At 31.4% G+C, this 20,905-nt stretch overlaps 1 pseudogene; it reads right to left on the reverse strand.

Annotated features, from left to right (window-relative positions):
* Window positions 1–1,351: 1,351 nt before the first annotated feature.
* LOC143047158 (uncharacterized) lies at window positions 1,352–19,161 on the reverse strand (annotated as a pseudogene).
* Between the last annotated feature and the right edge of the window lie 1,744 nt (window positions 19,162–20,905).

The following is a 20,905-nucleotide window of genomic DNA, read 5'->3' on the forward strand; positions in this document are numbered from 1 at the left end:
TAAATAACAAATGTAAAAACAAGTTTTTAAATTGTGAAAATCAATACAGGATATTCCATTTCATGAATGAACTGATCCCAGCTGATCTGAGGTAAAGTTGAAAATCAAAATCTTGTCATAGCTAGCTTGAGATGTAAAGATATTCTATTTGAGATATTCTTTTCTCCATTGAATAATGCCTTATTTCTGGGTAGCTGCACCAATGAAAATAAAACAATACAAAAAGAAAGCAAAATAACCAAGTTCTACAATATAGCAATTTATATATCTCAAATTTGATCTCTCATTTAATACTTTTTCTTAGAAATGAGATAAAAGAAATTAAAATTATTACACAATACACTGTAAACGGATTCATATCATATGAAGAAATTTTACCTGTACTCTTTTGTATACCATAAAAAATGTTCCGCACACCACAATCCTGATTAGTACTGAAAAAGAAATTGCAGATCATTCAGACAGACTTACACCAAATTGTAAAAAAATTTGAAATCATCTTCTCATTTGGCAAGAGCTTTTTAGAATAATTTAGAAATGATTATCTTTTTTTTCACACATATTTCATTTATATGATTATAAAGTATTTATAAACAATACTTACTCTATACATGTACTCCAAACCTCTTGCATAAGTTTAACAAAAAATTCATGAGCATCTTGTTGATTCCCAAATCTGTACTCGTGCCAAACAGCTGAAACAATTTTAGAAAAGTATGAATAAAGCAGGTTGGTATTTCAAAGTATCTTCAAATAATAGATCTACTGTTTCAATATCATCTTAAGAAAACATATTTTGAGCATTGAAACATCCCCCCACCCCATTTGGATAAATCTACATAGGTTAACAAGCTGATATATATGTTAATTCCTTCAACACTTGAAAATAAGATCAGACTTTGTTTCATTTTTATTTCAAATTAAAAAGAAATGTATGATTGAACAGGATTTTGTATAAATGAAAGTTGTTTTGTTTTAATTTATAGTTACCGTTCAACTGTCTTATCAAAGGAGACGCTGTGGCCGGACCTTCTTCAATGAATTCTTTAAAATTACAGGTAAAACACCTGTCATCTGAAATGAAATGTTTCACAATCATTCTTTAAAACATTTAAAATCTTAAGCAGATCAAAATCAATTAGCTATGCTTTAAAACAAAATGTATTTCTCTGAAAAAATAATTGTTTTTTTACCTTATTTAAAATTGCAAGTGAAGAGGATCATACATCAACAAGATTAATTGTAAAAATTACAATACAAATATTCTAGCTTTTTTATTGTGACTGAAAATAGTGTATCTGACATATTCTATACCTGAGCAGTTGTCATGCAGTTGTAGAATTCTGTGCATATCTGTGAGTCGAAGTGCATTTGCAAAACATATGTTTGCACCTTTACTATTGAGAAGTCCTCCACTTGGGTAAACACCTACAAAATGAAAAGTAGTCTTTACTTCCTATGACTTATAATTTTAATTCAATTATTTGGGGTTTTTCTTTGGGGGGGGGGGGGGCAAAAATGTATTGAAAATAAAGCAATCTTTTTTTTTTTTAATATTCACCCAATTTTTGCACAATATTTAATTTCTAAACAGCAAGGCTTTCAATATGTCATCATTTAGAAAATAATAGTCTTTAATAGTCTGCAAAACATCTCTTTCATTTTGTTAATACATTGGTGAATGTTAAGATTTTAGATTCACAACAAGTATGTTTACTCACATGATATTTTAATTTCTTTGGCAGATTAAGTGCCTGTAGCAAATTGTAGCTTTCTTTTCCTGTTAGTATGTTGATATTCTGTATCTAAAATAAAATCAAAATTTTAAATAATGGTTGACATAATAAATTTTTTTTTTAAGGCTGTCTACAAAAGAGTCATCAAATACAAGAAAAAATAATTCTGCAGAGCCTCTCACAATTCATTTTAAAACAAAACACTTACTACATTTAAAATACCATTATCACTCAAATCAAACAACTCAAAATAAAACAAACCTCAAGCTTTCAGTATTGGTCTTCCCTTTGATACATCTACAGACGAGGCAATACCTTGGAAAATACAACACAATGTCAATTTAATTGATATAAGACTACTGTTTAATATTCTTGTTAAATTATAATGATATTCAAGAATTTCAAAATATAATGTTTGATTCAGTTTTTTGCAACTATGCCAAATAAAAGGAGATATCTGAGACAGTTGGGGAGATAATGTAAGTTTTATGATTGAAAGTGTGGTGAAATTATTAATTCTAATTTGTAGCAAGGAACCAACTGAGGTGATCCCATTTTTTTTTTAAGCATATTATTTTATAAGACTTATCTTCTCACATTTTATCAAAACATTCTACCAGGTAATTTTCTTTTTATCACACATCATTGAATAATCTATACAAAATGTGACAATTTTGCCCCACATGTAGATTGAAAAGAGACCCATACTTTTCATTTTATTCTTCAAAAGAGTGTGATTAAAAGTTCATTTTCAATAATTAGCTAAACATTCTATGGATTTTAATTAAGACACTCCAGCCAACTTACCTTTTGTGGCTTTGAGTGATTTAAAAACAGGATCATTAATAAGTTCCTCCATAGCTTTTGTTCGTTCCATGGCTTTAACAAGAGGATCGTCCTCAACTGTCAACGTGATAATCTCTTTAGACACTGAAAAAAATCAATGTTTAAGTAGAACTTATTAGTCAAATTATCTAAAAAAGCATGCATTTAAAAAAAAAAAGCAAAATTTTTAATTCTTAAAATCCTATTTCGTTTACATATTTCACAATTTTAAAAGCCATGTTTATTTCTTCAGTTCATAAGATAGACTTCATAAATTTTATATATATTTTCTTTTCATAACTTCAATAAATATAGTCAATTCTTGTCATATTTGATTGAGACATGAGGGAAAAAATACAATAATACCCTATATTTGTCTATGACGTATACTATTTCCTCTATAATAGAAGTGGAAATGAACTTTAAAGAAGAATTGTCACTGGGAAAACACAATCTAAAGTTTAAAACATGTCCATATTTTCTACAATATTTCATGATTTTTTTTTTGTGTGGTTTTAGATTTTTTTTTTGTGTGGTTTTAGAAGTTGCATTGAAAAGAACAGGACTGTCAGATGGTTGGGATAAAATATTAAACCTTACGGAACTTTGTTTCATTGTGGTATGGATATCCTCATGTTTCTCATGGTACTTATACTTCTAATCTATAAATGTTTACCTATCTGTTCCAAAATAATGTTAATCATCCTGTCCTTTATCTCCTTGGGTAATGTTGTTGGCATAAGATAAGTCATCTGGATCATCATTTCTGCTACTAAATCAGTTGAATCATTGCAAACATCAAACAGCACTGAAAATCCGATCTGACTAGTCATGTCCAGTGTGTGATTGTAGGTATTCTGTAAAATGTCTATTAGATTGAACCAATGTGTTGTGTCGATACTAGACATAAAAGCTGAAAAATAACATAAAAACATGCTCCATTAAAGTGAACACTTGTTTTTACATATTTTAATGTATGCTTCATTCCTACAAAATGTAATACATGTATAAAATTGTACTAAATATTTCCTCAGAAAAATTAAAATGGTTGCTGCAAGCAAGTTATGCTTCAGGAATAGTTTACCCTGTGTGCAGTAAACACAGGCTCTGCTAGTTAAGCTCTGATTAGTTAATTCAAAAGTAGAATGAATCTCATTGCTTAATAAGTATGATCTCATACAGTAAATGAGAAGCACATGCTCCAGTGACTTTGAAACCCTATAAAACCTAGGCATGGAACAGTCCACAAATAACTACTGACCAGCATTTCAAAAAGAATTATTTTGATTCTCGTAGGACAAATACGGTCATTAAAAAACTGAAGCAAGGGTGGGTATGCTGTGTGTGTGGCTGTTCTTTTTTGCTCCCTGTTAGATAAAGCTCAAATATCCTTATAAATGTGTAGGTTATTTCGTGATTAACGGCTAGAAAAAACTTTTGAATTCTTTAAATTATCAAACCCAACATTTGCCAGTTTTAATTTACATGTTTTTCTCGTAAGCTTCCGTCAAATCTAAAGTTGACATTTTGTAACTAAGGAGACTTGCTGAAATTAGTAAATATGCGAATAATGTGATAGAATAGAAAATAAAACAAAACCTCAGTTTTTTATACAATATCATACAAATTCCGATGATTCACATAACAGAAAACTTTTAACTTTAGCGGTTTCACTAGTATGATCTCATGTTTTGAAATGACTTAAATACGCCAAAAAGATTAATAGAATTTTGTGGAATTTTATTTAATTTTTATTTTGTTGATTTCTCCGAGATCTTGTGCATAACTTCTTTATATTATGCATACAAATAAGAATAAAAGTTATTTTGTCTTTTTTATTTTTATTTCAATTAAACAATAAAATAGGCAAAGGGATGAAAGGGTCTGCAAATAGGTTCCAATACAAGTAGATTTACATGGGAAGTATATTGTAACAGCCATTATTATGTATATCTCTGAGTCTGCGCTAAGTACATTTTATCGAGAATTTTATCACAGTGCAATTTACAAAGCTAAAGAAGCACGTCATATTAGAATTTAATACACTATTTAAATGAAATAGTTCTGTGATCACAAAAATTAAGATAAGTGTTGATTATATAAAGAAGCAGTTCTAGTTATTGTTTTTCTTACTTACTAGAAAATACAATATTCAAATGAAGTATAAAATAATGAGTAACAAGTGAGGTGCTCAATGTATATATGTTTTAATATATATGTAATGATAAAGCTAGAACCCGTTCACCATTTGTACCTACCACAATACCGCATCTAAAATATAAACAGATCCAAATACATACAAGTAAGTTGAAGTAACAATTGAATTAATAAAGGAAAAAAATACTAATGCTTATTAAAAAAATTTCAATTGTATGTAATAATGCCTTATGAAATCTTATGAAAAAGTTAATAAATGATTGAATATGGTATTAAATACAAATAAGATCACATATTTTAACTACATTTTTACCCAAATTGAGTTTATGTTCCAGACCGTATGAGTATTTGGACCGTACGCGTACGGTCTGGACCGTATGCGTATATTTTCAAAATACGCATACGGTCGGACCGTACGCGGTACGGTCTGACTAATATTAAGAAGTTGGTCACGTTTATCAGATACAAATGTATATAACAGATCAACATAGCTTACATCTCAAATTAATGTAAAAAGTTCAATAGTAATTGAAATAAAACAAAATAATGTTATAACTGTTTTAAAAAATCACGTTTATTTAATCTCCTGTATTTAGCATGTCAGTAATTCATATATTGAAGCCAAGTATGCTAATTAAAATTGAAGTTATCGGAAGTAAACTAGAGTGGGAGGACATTCGTTTTAGAATATTAAGGAACTTTACAAAAAAAAATGCAAAGCAACGTGCATGAACAAATTATGTTACTGTAAAAAATATATGACGTTCTTTGTGGAAGTCAGTGTCACCTTGAGTACGAAAATAGGAATCACGGATATAAAAATAAACACATATTTAATTTCAATTGTTCGCTTAATCATTTCATCCATATACATGTAATAAAATCAATTTGTATAACTAAAAATAATGATTTTGATAAATATTTGTTTAAATTTAACCAATATGATCCCAAAACATCAGCTGGACCGTACGCGTATACTCATACGGTCCGACCGTACGCGTATGGTCGGACCGTACAAGTATACGTATACGGTCCGGACCGTACGCGTACGGTCCAAATACTCATATGGTCTGGAACATTTATATACTGTTCAAGTCATTTTCACTGATTAAAATGGAGGTAATTGATTAAACTTATCCAGGTAAAAACCTATAAATTGCTATGGTGCAAATAATTACTGTCATTTTATTAATTCTTCATTTTAAGTAAATACACATAGCTTTGTATGTAAGCCTACACACATGCTTTATACTTAATGAATATTTCCTATGAATAGATTTGTGAAAAAGAAAACAGACTGTTCATTGACTTATAATGGTTTACTTTTACACATTTTGACTTGGATGGAGAGTTGTCTCATTGCCACTCATACCACATCTTCTTATATCTATATCATACCTTTAAATTTTTCTAAGATGTTTAGATGGTACCCTTCTGGAATTGTATTTTCAACTGTGTCCAAATTCTGTCCTGTACTTACACCTGTTAATTATTTATAAACTATCAATATATATGTAATTACTTCCATAAAATAAATTGTCTTCAATAATGAGGTTCATTGTATAGCAATATAATATTTCCCACAGAAAGTAACCAAAAGGTAGCATGCGATAAATTCCAATATTGCACTAGTGCTATAAATCTTTAAAAATTCATGGCATCATCAATGTCAAAATCTAGTTTAAACCAATTTTTACTGTTAAATATTATGTTGCTAAGATACAATAAAATGGTTATTCCATGAATATTGGGGAGTATTGTCCCTCGTAGAACATATATTGCACCCGCAAGCTAGTGCACTTTAAGATTCTACTCAGGACAATATTTCCCAATATTCATGCAACCCTATGTTATAAAACAAAAATAAATAAATAATATAATAATTCTTATTTGATTTGCATATTAGTCAATTGGTTGAGTTTATACACCAATAAATTCCTTTAAAAAGGTGTTTAATCCTATAATAAAATTAGACAGTGAAATGTTTATGTTTACTATGTAAAATATATACCATTTATAATTTCAATTAAATGAACTGATATATCTTTGAGATGAATTTTATAATTACCTTCATCAGGAGTCCTTACTTCACTTTCCTCACTGATGGCAGTTGCTTCATATATCACAAAGTCTTCATTGACAACTGATTCTATGACATGTGCTGTAGACTCACTTGTGTTTCTTTCAAATAGCTCTGTAATAAAGATTTGACAACTGTTAAAGAGAGGCAAAGGTACAAAAAGGGACTCTTGTGTAGAATGCAAAAACATTAAAACATTGTCATGTGAATATTGATACCCAATTCAATTTAGCTCCAAAATGTGGAATAACAGTAACATTGATTAACTTAAACCAGTTTAATATCTCCACTCACTCTATTGGGCCTGGGATATGAATATTTTAAAGTTCAAATTTAAGAGCAGATGTAACATCATTTATACTGTTCTCAAATGAATAAAACCAAAATATTTACCTTCATTATTCTTTACAAGATCATTCACACCAAGCTTTGTGTGTCCTTCTTTCTGTCTAGTGGCCTTTCTTCCTACTCTACCAACCCCCTTTTTCTTTGCCTTTGTCTTCTTCAGATTTCGGCATTTTATTGTCTTTTTTGGAGTTCCTATGTGCAGCATCTCCTCGTTATCAAGCAAAAATTCTGCTGTCTGTGGAACTGAGGAGTTCATCTGAAGCCTAACTGAATTCAGCTGATCTATTGTGGAATTTAGGACTTCAGAATCTTCCACCTTATAACAAAGATCTTTAATGAGATTGCAAATGCTCTGTATTTTCTGCTTTTTTCTTTTGATACTTGCAGCTGATGAAATTGGAAGCTCAATATAGTCTGCTGTTGACAAGTAAGCCTCTGAGTCTGCAAGTTCTGCATCGACAGTTTCTTCAACAAACTGTCTGTTATCAACATTCTCCAATTGGATGTCTAGATTTAGAAATGGACTCTTTCGATATAGTATTGGTAAAGTCTCCCAACTCCAAATATCAAAGTTCTGGAAGATGGCAAAAAAGTGTTTGCATGGTAGGTGTGACTTCTTTCAGTCTAAGCAGTCACATGATGGGAGGCCTATGTCATCCTGCTGGAACTTTATCAAATAATGCAACAAAGTGTTATCACTTGACTGGCTCTTAACAAGGAATGTGCTATTGATGTCATCCACAACGTCAATATCTTCAGATGGGATGTTAATAGCTTCTTGCCATCTGACAAAACAATGCTTCACAACATGTGGAGGTCTGTTAGTAAGAAATTCTGGTATATCAGATGCATATTTTCTTGCCTGGTCAGATGCTTGTATGTTCATCTTTCGATATCTGTCAATAATAAATCACAGTTGTTACTTGTTTTATCAAACCAATGTTTGCACTCGGTTTTTCCATAACTACATTTTGCATTTTTGCCAAAATCATAGGTGCATTTATAACATTTTGACATCGACAAGTATCTGTTTTTCATTGGGGGAGGGGGTAGTTGGTTTATTACTTTTTCTCTTATTATCAGTTATTCTTTGACGAAATAAGCATTTGCTGATTTAGTAACTGTCAGTAATCAACATATTAATAAAAGGTATAAAACTGTGTGGTCGGTCAAATGGTTCATTTGTCACTTGAATTTGATTGAACAACCATGATACAAAAATCAAGGTAATACTATTTCATTTTTATAGCCCTCATATATATAAAAGTAAGAGGGCACTAACAAAATTTTATTGCCTTTGAAATTTGTAATATCTTAGTATCAAATGTTAATAAAAACTACTATTTTACTACATATTCTCTGTTGACGACAACAATCTCCACACCAATAATAAAAAAAAAATCACTCAAACAAACATTCAATCTGAATTATGTTTTCTTCTTTATTCAACCACTGAGTTTTATAACACTACACTTACTTTCTGTAAGTCCAAAAGTTGAATGATTCTACTATGATGGTGAGTAGGTGACTCAGTGATGAAGCCTTTTTTGATTGGAGGTACTCATATTTTAGGGCAAGGTTCTGTCTCTCTATACCATTGTTAGTGTTGATTGAGACATTAAATCTATTTTGTCTATATGCTTGTACCCAACGCTGAAAACAAAATCAGAAAGATCAGCAATATATCATACAAGTGTTGTGCAAATCATGTTTTCCTATTATTGATAAGATAATAAATCAAGAATCTTCAAATACACTCCTGGAATCTCTTTTGTCATGAAAAACAAATTAATCAAATTGAAGAGGACCAAGTTAAACATTATGGATGTAAATTGCACTTCCAAATTCTTATTATAAACCTTTTTTTAATCTGTGCTTTCAATTTGATTACCCAAACAAGACTTTATTTAGGCATCATTGGACAAGCAGTCTAAGTAGTTTTAATATTGCATTCACTGACAAGGTGAGTTTGGAACACGCACGTGCAGCTGCACTCACTTCCAATATTAATTGACAATTTTCCTATAGAAAATGGTTGTTTTCTCCAGGCACTACCCCTTCCACCCACAATAAAAACTTGCCAGGAAATGTAATTAAAAAAACTAAACTTACATCAGACTTTGAACGCCAATACCTCTCAAACCAATCTCTGAACTTTTTATTACCTCTCCAAAGTGCACTTTCCTGCATAATAATAAATCAAAATATTGAAGTAATCATATTAAATAAAGTAACTTATTTGCCTTAAATTATACCAAACTGTTTGTCCATGGTGAAAAATGTTTTCATTGCAATTATTGGATTCACTCTGGCAAATTTATTCACCACTAAAACTAAGGTGATAGGAAAGTGATATTGTTATAGACAGTGGTTCATTGTTGAAGAAAAGCCTCCTGATCTCAGAGAAAAATACAGGACCATAATTTCATGCCTGGCTTTATTTGATGTAAAAAAACTTCTGAAAACCTTTGCTTTTTTTGCAATCCTTCAGATTGAAATAAAAAAAATTAATTGTATGCCTAAAAAACAACATGTTTTGCTCTTTATATATGCTGATATTTGATATGCTGGCACATATTTTTACCACACAAATGCTTTCAATAGTTCTATCTCTTTTAGTGCTTTTATGAATTAATTATTTTATCATTCTAAATTCAAGAAATAAAGACTGGAATTAATAATACATATACAAATCCAATTTCATATGAACTTCTACCTTCAGATTGTCTTTTGCCTCTTCAAATTCCATTTCTGTTGATGCTGTAGCAATATTTTTTAGCAAGGAAACAATCTGAGATTTGTACAGCTGAACACCATTGTGGCTTGCATTCAACCAACAATCCCATGCCTGTTCTCTGTGAAAATCGCACAGGTACACAAAACTATCTAAAAATAAAGACAACATTGTAATCTTGTTGTGATGTTATGTTAATTAAAATAGAAATAGCAAGTCTATCTCTAGTTTTTATATTAAAAATGCACACACACATATATATGTGACATACAGATCGTTGGTTTTCAAGTTTGAATGATTTTACACTAGTAATTTTGGGGCCCTTTATAGCTTATTGTTCTGTGTGAGCCATGCAAGGCTCTGTGTTAAAGGCCGTACATTGACCTATAATGGTTTACTTTTATAAATTGTTATTTGGATAGAGAGTTGTCTCATTGGCACCCACACCACATCTTCCTATATCTATATAAAATCAGTTATTGTTATGCAATTTTTATGTAACATTTTTTTTTATTGGCTAAAAGTTACCTTCAAATCCACAGTTGACCAGGCGTAACTAAGGATCAACAAATGTTTGATTTGAATTCTTTGATTACTTATTCTATAAATTTTTACTAATGCCAAGCTTAACATACAACACATGTATCTCCTAATGAGGCATGCAAATAACTATGTAATTAAGTATATCCAAGGATATATATGATTTCAAGAATGAATAATTCTCTAAATTTTAATACCTGGAAAAACTGATTCAATTGCATTGATTTCTTCTGTTGCATAATCGCACATATAGAAACTTGGGTTCCATTCTGGGTTCCACTGTCTTAACTGTAATAACACTTTCTTGATGGAATTGCTGTCTTCAGTTTCTGTGATGAAAGTTGCAACAGTCATATAGTTGACATTTGTTGGAACACAAATGAAATACAACGGTACAGCATATTGAGTTGTCCTGTATGTTGCATCCATAAGACATATTTCCTGTCCATATTTGAGCAGCAACTGTTTCTGAAAATCTGATTGATGGATGAATAAAAACTTTTCCTCTGTAACAGATAGAGATCTCAATGTTTCATCATCCAACATGAGATCTTCTCCGTTATCATCACCAGCATCATCATTCTCTGGGCATAATGGAATGTCTAAAATAAAATTAAAAAATTTTGGAAGTTCATATTTTTCTCAAAAATTTCTTTTTACTGACCTATTAAACTGATTAATAAGTAATGATATATCATTTAAATATGTAGAGATGAGGACTAGAATATTAACCTAATACAGTATGTGGGTATTAAAAAATGTATTTCATATTTGTGAAAATGTATTGATATCTGGTTACTATGAATCCTAAATATTCTATTGAAAAATGTAGAATATAAAGATCTTTTTTCATTATTGAGCATTTTTTTTTACATTTTAAATGCAAAAGCGTTAAAATACACAATTGTCAGATTATCTCCCCTTTTTAGCACATTTCTTATATAGTATTAATCAACTAATGTTGAAAATTTCATTTGACTTTTACTGTTGCATATTATATTATTCAAATACTACACAAATGCTCTTAAAATGTAAATAATATTTAAAATTTAATCTTAAAAAAAAACATACCTTGATTAAATTCATCATCATTGTCTTTCTTTACTCTAATGTAGAAATTATCCTTTGGATTTTCTAATTCCCATTTAGTTACTAGTTCGGAAACTACAGCCTGTTGATAATAAAATTTAGTATCAATCATGTAGGAGGTCATTGCAATTGTAATGAAATGTTTACTAAAATAATGACTCAGAAACAAAAAGAATGAAATTCAAATGTAATGTTATACAAATGCGGATGAAAAGGTAAATATATATCAAAAGATATTTTTATTCTTTTTAACTACATTTACATTTTATCAAACTTCTTTTTACAATGGGCTGTCATATTTCTGACTTAGTACATGTATTTCCATAAAAATATGGTGGGTTAATCTGGTTTTATAGTTTCATACACCACCACAGATGCCAAATACACAAATATATAGAGAATAATACATGGCAAAATCCGTATCATATGTCATATTATCCCGAGACATCAATATCAGCCCAAGGGCCTTTATGCCCGAGGCATGATATTGGTCGAGGGTGATACAGCATGTGATACGGATTTTGCCATGTATTATACGCTTTATCATATATTTCAACAGAAGAGTATTATATTATATGAACTGTTTTCTGATCCATAGCACTAGGTTACCTTCAGTTCAACTTTTGTCTTGTTTCAAAGGCCTTAAAAGAACTGGTCAATTACTTATCTGCAGCACCTGGGTAACCTCTCAATTTGCATGCTGTTGTTTTTAAAATATTTTGTTTTTTTTTGTATTTATTTGTGTGTTTTGTATTTTTTATAGTTTCATTTAGTATGCCAAAAAATATGAAAACTTGACGTTTGTGACGTCACATACAATATGAAAATTTGACGTTTGTGACGTCACATACCAAACAACTCCAATAACCAATAGCAAAAAAAAAAATCAAAGCGCTGTAAGCGCTGCAGGCAGTTAACCAAAAACCAAGGCAAATGTAATCATGAAAACTGTGGCAATGTTGCTATTTTGTTATTTTGTCCCATACATGAATATATATGGTTTAGGGGTGGGGATCGCAACGGTTTTCAAGTTCTCAAACAGGAAGGGGTAGGTTGACCCTAGGGACTTCCCCTAAATTTCATTTTATTTGTTATATTGTCCTATACATTAATGTATATGGTTTAGGGGTGGGGATCTCATCTGTTTCCAAGTTCTCAAACAGGAGGGGGTAGGGTGACTCCAGGGACTTCCCCTTTATTTCATTCAATAAGCTATATTGGCCCCGACATTAATTTATATTATTTTACAGTTGGGATCTCAACTGTTTCAAAGTTTTCAAACAGGAGAGGTGGGGTCACCACAGGGACTTCCCCTATATTTCATTTGATTTGTTATATTGTCCCATTCATGAGTATATATCAGTGTTCCAGCTAGGTTTTCAAAAGGGCAGGGTGCCAATCCTGAAAAAGGGCATTTAACGCGCGATATGATAATATGAAAAGGGCATATTTTAATAAAAGATGTTAATCAAACATTTGTGTTTATTCATTGAATCACAGGTTATACAAGAACAACATCAGTAGCCATATAGAACTCTATCTTTCTACTTTTAAGGCTGAAAAACTTGCCAAGCAGCTTGTCACACAAGTTTTTTTATCATTGCTTGGCACAGTTGAACTTTATAAGCAGTATGTTTTGAAAGGTGACCTGTTTCATACTGTTTCTATGGTCTGCCACATTTTACCAGTTTCACCTTTCTACCCCTGCTGTGCTTAATGGCAATCCAGCACAAAACAACTGTGCTCAGTAAATTCACAATTTTAGGATATAAAGCAACAGTGAAAAATTGTATCAAAAATAAAGAATACAGAAAAAGATGACCAAGGCACCCTACCAACACTAAGACCCTCTTTAACTTTTCCCATAACTCAAAATAAATACCTAAACATATATATTCTTAAGCAAGAAGCATGTAGACATATTCTAATATGTAAATGGGTTACTCAATGCTAGGAAAAAAAATCAGATTGAGTTATCTTTCTTTATTCGGGTGTGCTCCTTCTTTGGAGGATTATAAACAGTACGTAAATATGATGTAAAATGATCACAATATGGCGGCCGATTTTGTTATTTTCGTATCAAAAATGAAGGCAGTCAATGACAAATACGTCTGAATTTTCTGTTTATTTTACGGAAAACAAGAAAAACAATGTCTTCAACGAGTTTATTATGGTTTTCCAACTTACTGTCATTACGTTTCCTCCATGAAACTACGGTAAACATCGCAAATTGTGCCCAAGTTGTTGTATGCACATTTCTTCAAAGATAATTGTAGACTGACCGATTTTATTTGAATGAATTAATGTTGATGATCATTAATGACCCATCCGATAAACGGATTACCTATAACAACAGATTATGACACCAGTTGTAACCATTGATTAGCTTGGGGTCGTAAACAAAGTCATACACTTTTCCCCAGGTAAAATTTAGTAATTAGCGTATCATATCAATATGCACAAATTAATATGCAATCGATCTTCAAAAAAGGCAGGGCGCCCTGGAAACTGTAAAAAGGGCACAGGGCGCCACTCGGAAAAGGGCGGGCGCCGCGCCCTCTGAAAACGGCCTAGCTGGAACACTGTATATGGTTTAGGGGTGAGGATTCTTGACCATTTCCAAGTTTTCAAACAGGAGGGTGTACCGTGATCCCAGGGACTACCCCTTTATTTCATCTGATTTGTTATATTGTCCCATACATGAATATATATGGTTTTGGGTTGGAGATCTTGGCCGTTTTTAAATTCTAAAACAGGAGGGGTGGGGTGACCCCCAGCGACTCTTCCTATATTTCATTTGATTTTTAATATTGTCACAAACATGAATACATATGGTTAAGGGGTGGGGATCTCAACTGTTTCCAGGAGGGGGTGGGTGACTCCAGGGACTCCTCCTATATTTTATTTGATTTATTATATTGTCCTAAACTTGAATACCGGAATATGGTTAATGGGTGGGGATCTCGACCGTTTCCAAGTTATCAAACAAGAGAGGGTAGAGTGGCCTTAAGGACGCCACTTATATATCATATGATTTGCTTGCATTCAGGTATTATATAATATAGTTGCATTATTTGTGAAAATAAAGTAAGAAACTTCCAGCTACTTAAATTGACCCTACAAAATTGAGAAAAAAATACCCCTTTAAAATTGAAGTAATTTGTTTACACTTTAAAAGCATCTCACATGCATTATCATCATTTATAACTGATAGAGAAAATTTATACTCTGACCATGAACATATATATTGTTAGATATACTGTTCCCAGCTGTCACATTGTATTGGATTTTGACATTAAAATTTATCAAAAAGTATTAGTTTTGAGTGTCTGTATAAAATATTTTCTGCTAAACATTTCTTTCTTTAACATATATCTTTTGCTTTTCAATTCTAGTGTTTATATTCCTTTACTGATTTTTTTGTAGTTTACCGCCAAACCCGGAATTACCCTTATCCGCCTCCGGAATCGGATCCGATATTGTAAAATTTTGTCTTCGCGGCTGCCATTTTATTGTGTTTACAATGTCGTTTTTGTCAATTAGATACGATTTTAGTCGAATTTAAACACTATTTGTCGGCGATTTTCTGTATAAAGCTAGTGGTTGGACAAAATAAACATCGCTGTCATGAATTATAATGATGAAAATAAGTTTTTAGATCGTTTATTTGGAGACTGTTGTGAAAAGGTTTGCAAAGTTATTTCTTATTTTCTTTAAGTGAAAGGTGACTCCGTTGGGCGTAGCTAGAAACCAAGTCGAATTTCCGCGTGCAAAAGTGGAAGGTCGCGGACCTCGGACCACCGCTAATTTGAACCCCTGCCTAGAAATTGAAAAGATATAAAAATTTCGTCTTCTAATTTGAAATTGCCGCCAACAGCATGAACAGTTGAACTTATTATATAATAGACTACTGACGTTGTACTACGTATTGATGACAAACAATATTCCTACGACTTTTGCAATTTGGGAAATCTTAACTACTTGTCTTTAGAGATTTTCGGCGATAAAATATTTCATACATTTGTTCTTTGACATCTTAGCCAAAAGCTCAGGAGATAATAAACTACACAAGGATTCCTATTGTGCTCTATTTCCTATGTGGAACTTCAAAAATTTTGGGAAAATCGACGATCATTTAAGGTTTTTCTGGTCATATTTTTTTTTATCCAGCATGTAAAGTATGAAAAAACAGTCCAATAAGTTATAAATAACATAGTAACCAGCTAGATGATAACAATGGCACGTATTTCAGCATTTATTGGGTAGGACACAAATCCAGGGCGCTCGCATAAGGCAGCTTAACTGCCTAAAAAAAATGACTATGTAAAAAATAAAAAAAAAACGTAGGGGTGTGAAAAAGGGTATCAATAAAGAGTAGGGGTGTGATGAAGGGTATGTGATAAAGGGTGTGCATCAAAGTTGCGCGATATGGATTAAACAGCAGGCTATTTATTAAATATGCAAAACTACTGTATTTACTACTAAACATATGATAAACACATATAATCTATAGTATAAATTGATTCAATACCTGATCTACATTTGTATTGCGTAGTCTTAATAGAGCTAACGCCATATGGTTCTTGATGTCTTTGATTGATGGCCAGAATCTTTTATTCAATCTTGATGGAATATTCTGGCCATCAAACAAGGTCTGTTTTACATAAACCTCTAACAACAGTTTCATTTGAAAAGTGTTTCCAACTTGATGCTGGACTACCATTAAACCAATATACTTTTTGAGGTCTTCGTCTATTGGTTGAATCAGTGAAGCATCCTTAAAAAAAATAACAATTTTAAATAATGCATTAGGATAGAAGTTGGCAACACATATTATAAATCTCCAATATGTTGACCACAGTGGTCAGGTAGTCCAAAACACTGTCTTTCTGACACAAATAGCTATATATATAATTCTGTTTAGTATTAAATTTAAATTAAGATCCATTTTGTTACATCTTGTGATCAATTTTATTTGGCAATCGCCAATGGCAGTCAGCAGGGTTTAAGAACATCAGTTGTTCGACCTGTTAGTCAAATGTGTTTTGTTTAAATATACTTTTTCACTTTTTCGATCTTTTGGAAAATGTTGTTTGTGCTGTTTTTTTACCCTTCTACAACGACATTTGTTTTACATGCACACTTATAAAAATTGCGCTTTTTATCCAACGCTATCATAGGTTTGGTTGTAGTTTTCAATTTAGACTCGTACATATATATATATATTTATAACCTTTCAGGACAAGTGAGTTGAAAACTAATAGTATTGAATTGGCCACTTAATATTAGTTGGGAAATAAAAAAAAGTATCTTTCCTCCAATTGAAAAAGAACACACACATTATATCTGGTTCAGACTCTGGCTTTCGCAATTTCTAAGAATATGACATTTTTGTATAAGTTGTTTACCCTATGATTAGTTAATAAAAGCACAATTTCTTAAACTGTCATACTGGTCTAAATGGCACAATGAGTATCATGATACGAAACTAGTTACCTCTCCCATAAAGTGGTTTTCATGCTCACTGTCATCAGGTATACTGACAAAGAAGGTGTGTTCCTTTCTAATAATCTGGCCTGTTCTTATTTTTTGCTTTATGGAAAAACTTGCCGCATCTTTTTCACTTCTTTTTCCACAGTCTGAAACCTATGGAGAACATATATATATATATAAAACAAATAAACATTAATTTAGTGGGATTGCCTTCATGAACTTCATAAAAATAGAAATACTTGATTTAAACATTTGAATTATTAAAAGAGTGACCGTATTATGCTGTTAAATATTTGTCTGACATATATGAATGACTGGATTACATATATGAATGACTGGATTACATATATGAATGACTGGATTACATATATGAATGACTAGATTACATTTATGAATGACTGGATTACATGTATTAATGACTGGATTATATATATGAGTGACTGGATTACATATATGAATGAGTAGATTACATATATGAATGAGTGGATTACATATATAAATGACTGGATTACATATATAAATGACTGGATTACATATATGAATGACTGGATTACATATATGAATGACTGGATTACATTTATGAATGACTGGATTACATATATGAATGAGTAGATTACATATATGAATGACTGGATTACATATATAAATGACTGGATTACATATATAAATGACTGGATTACATATAAGAATGACTGGATTACATTTATGAATGACTGGATTACATATATGAATGACTGGATTACATTTATGAATGACTGGATTACATATATGAATGACTGGATTACATATATGAATGACTGGATTACATATATGAATGACTGGATTACATATATGAATGACTGGATAACATGTATTAATGACTGGGTTACATGTGTGAATGACTGGATTACATATATGAATGACTGGATTACATTTATGAATGACTGGATTACATTTATGAATGACTGGATTACATGTGTGAATGACTGGATTACATATATGAATGACTGGATTACATGTATGAATGACTGGAAAAGCTGAAATGAATGACTGGATTACATATATGAATGACTGGATCACATATATGAATGACTGGATAACTATATGAATGACTGGATTACATATATGAATGACTGGATTACATATATGAATGACTGGATAACATGAATAATGACTGGGTTACATGTGTGAATGACTGGATTACATATATGAATGACTGGATTACATTTATGAATGACTGGATTACATTTATGAATGACTGGATTACATGTGTGAATGACTGGATTACATATATGAATGACTGGACTACATATATGAATGACTGGATTACATTTATGAATGACTGGATTACATATATGAATGACTGGATTACATGTATGAATGACTGGAAAAGCTGAAATGAATGACTGGATTACATATATGAATGACTGGATCACATATATGAATGACTGGATAACATATATGAATGACTGGATTACATATATGAATGACTGGACTACATATATGAATGACTGGATTACATTTATGAATGACTGGATTACATATATGAATGACTGGATAACATGTATTAATGACTGGGTTACATGTATTAATGACTGGATAAGCTGAAATGAATGACTGGGTTACATTTATGAATGACTGGATTACATATATATGTATGACTGATAAGCTGAAATAAATGACCGGATTACTTTTATAAATGACTGCCAGGATTACATATATGAATAAATGAATTACATGTATGAGCGAATGGATTACCTTATAGTCAGGGAATCTGATGACATGTCTCACTCAGAGTCACTCTAATTCCAGCCGAACAATCTTTCTTCTTGGTAGGTTGTAAAAGTTTTCTTGTTTTCTTATAATCATGATCTCCCTGAAATAAATTCAAATTTGTATAAATGCATCGCATATGTTCTCATACATCTCATAGTTCTTGGGAAAATTTTCAACATAAAAGTGTTCATCACTGGAAGCAACTTGTAAATCTATCTTTTTCATTTCATTCTTACCACTTGGTGATCTTTCCCTTTCTTCCGTTCCTTTTCTTTTGAATGTGTGTCTTTCCCATGGTGACATGCCATTTTCTTCCTCCCAACAATAATGAATGGAACCCCATCATAGGGAATGTAAGGCACAGTTGACTTTTGTGTGTCCTCAAAACGAACTTCTGAGTGAAGTAAATCTGAAAAATTTAGATATACATGATGTTATAAGTTCTTTAATATAAAGCCAATAATGCATTTCTATTTAATTTATTTAGCAATTAAATACAGCAACATTGTTGATGTTGATGGGTTAAGTCTTTAATGCTTTGACAATGTGTTATTACAAAGAATTATACATGCAATGTATTTCATTGAACAACAAATTTGTTTTTCAGGTTTTTTTTATATACATAAATAAGGCTGTCAATTTTCTTGTTTACATTGTCATTCGGGGGCCTTTTATAGCTGACTATGCGGTATGGGCTTTGCTCATTGTTGAAGGCCGTACAGTAACCTATAATTGTTAATTTCTGAGTAATTTTGGTCTCTTGTGGAGAGCTGTGTCATTGGCAATCATACCACATCTTCTTTTTTATAGTAATCATTTCATATCAAAACACTGCAAAGATCAATTTTTTTTTTAATTTTCAATATGAACATGAAGGTATTACAAACACCATAGTAAAAATACTACATTGGGTTATCAAAAGTCAAACTTAACCACCAGGAAACCTCAAAGATAAGCGTGATAATTTTTTTTACATTCATATAAACTGATAAAAGCTGTAATTACCAAAGTCATCCTTCCCAAACATCTTATCTTTTTTTACTGTAACATATTTTGTTGATTTTGACAGCTCATGTTCCCGAATGGCTTGGTGAACTTCATCCAAGGAATGAACACATACTACCTCATATGTGACACTACATATATTAAAAAAAAAATTATCAATTGCAATTAATTTACATGTATATTTTTTAAATTAAAGAATATTTCATGACTATATTATTCGCATGTATCACTTAAATGTTTTTTGTTCTTTTGTCCGCCATTACTGGAAATCACACAGGTTCCCGTAAAATTTTGACGTCACAATACAAAATATCTGACGCCACAATGGAAAAGTGATTGTTGTATGCGTCAAAAGTTCACGCGGCCGGGTCAGCCGGGATTAGTGATAAGGTGTATGCCTTACCTTAACCAAAGGATGACTCATGCTCATAAAAGCAAACAAGCTTATTTCTAATGGGGTCCTTTAAGTCTTGATATCAAAATGAATCATATTGCAATCAATTTTACAGCATTAATAGTATCCATGATACACAGCATAACTTATCTATATAAAAATAATCGAAATATTTTTCGTTTTTCTGTTTTTTTCTGGCAAGTGCAGAAATTTTGTATAAGTTTAAAAAAGTAATCATTTTTGTTTTACAAATATAATTCACAGGCATATTTCTTCAATGTCAGCCACCCTCTGCAGTTTTTAAGCCTAAAAATCATGAAACGGCGAAATTGTGTCCACGGCAAATATGTGCGTTTAACGCAGCGTTAGGCATACCTGTTGCTGGGGGGGGGGGGGCACTTGCTATATTATTAGTGGTAGGGATGAGACGCTGGAATAGGTTACTTTTTCATGCTCTATGATATATGAAAAGGGTGGGAAATTCAGATTAAATATATCAATAGGTTGATATTATCACTTGCTTGATTATATCATAAGTATCTGAAACTAATCAGATGTCCGTATTTATTCTTGATGCAGTTAAACCACAGTCGTAAATGCATCAGTTATTTGTCAAACCAATTAAACACTATTTATTCTGATGTGGTATTTCCACTGAAATTATTTTTGATGAACAAAATATATGAAAAGGGTGGGGTACTTAATGTCTCAGCTGCTCACCCCTACCAAAAAAAAATTGAAGTGGCAAA

The sequence above is a fragment of the Mytilus galloprovincialis genome, chromosome 10 (assembly GCF_965363235.1).
Source record: "Mytilus galloprovincialis chromosome 10, xbMytGall1.hap1.1, whole genome shotgun sequence".
In the NCBI taxonomy this organism is placed as follows: Eukaryota; Metazoa; Mollusca; class Bivalvia; order Mytilida; family Mytilidae; genus Mytilus; species Mytilus galloprovincialis.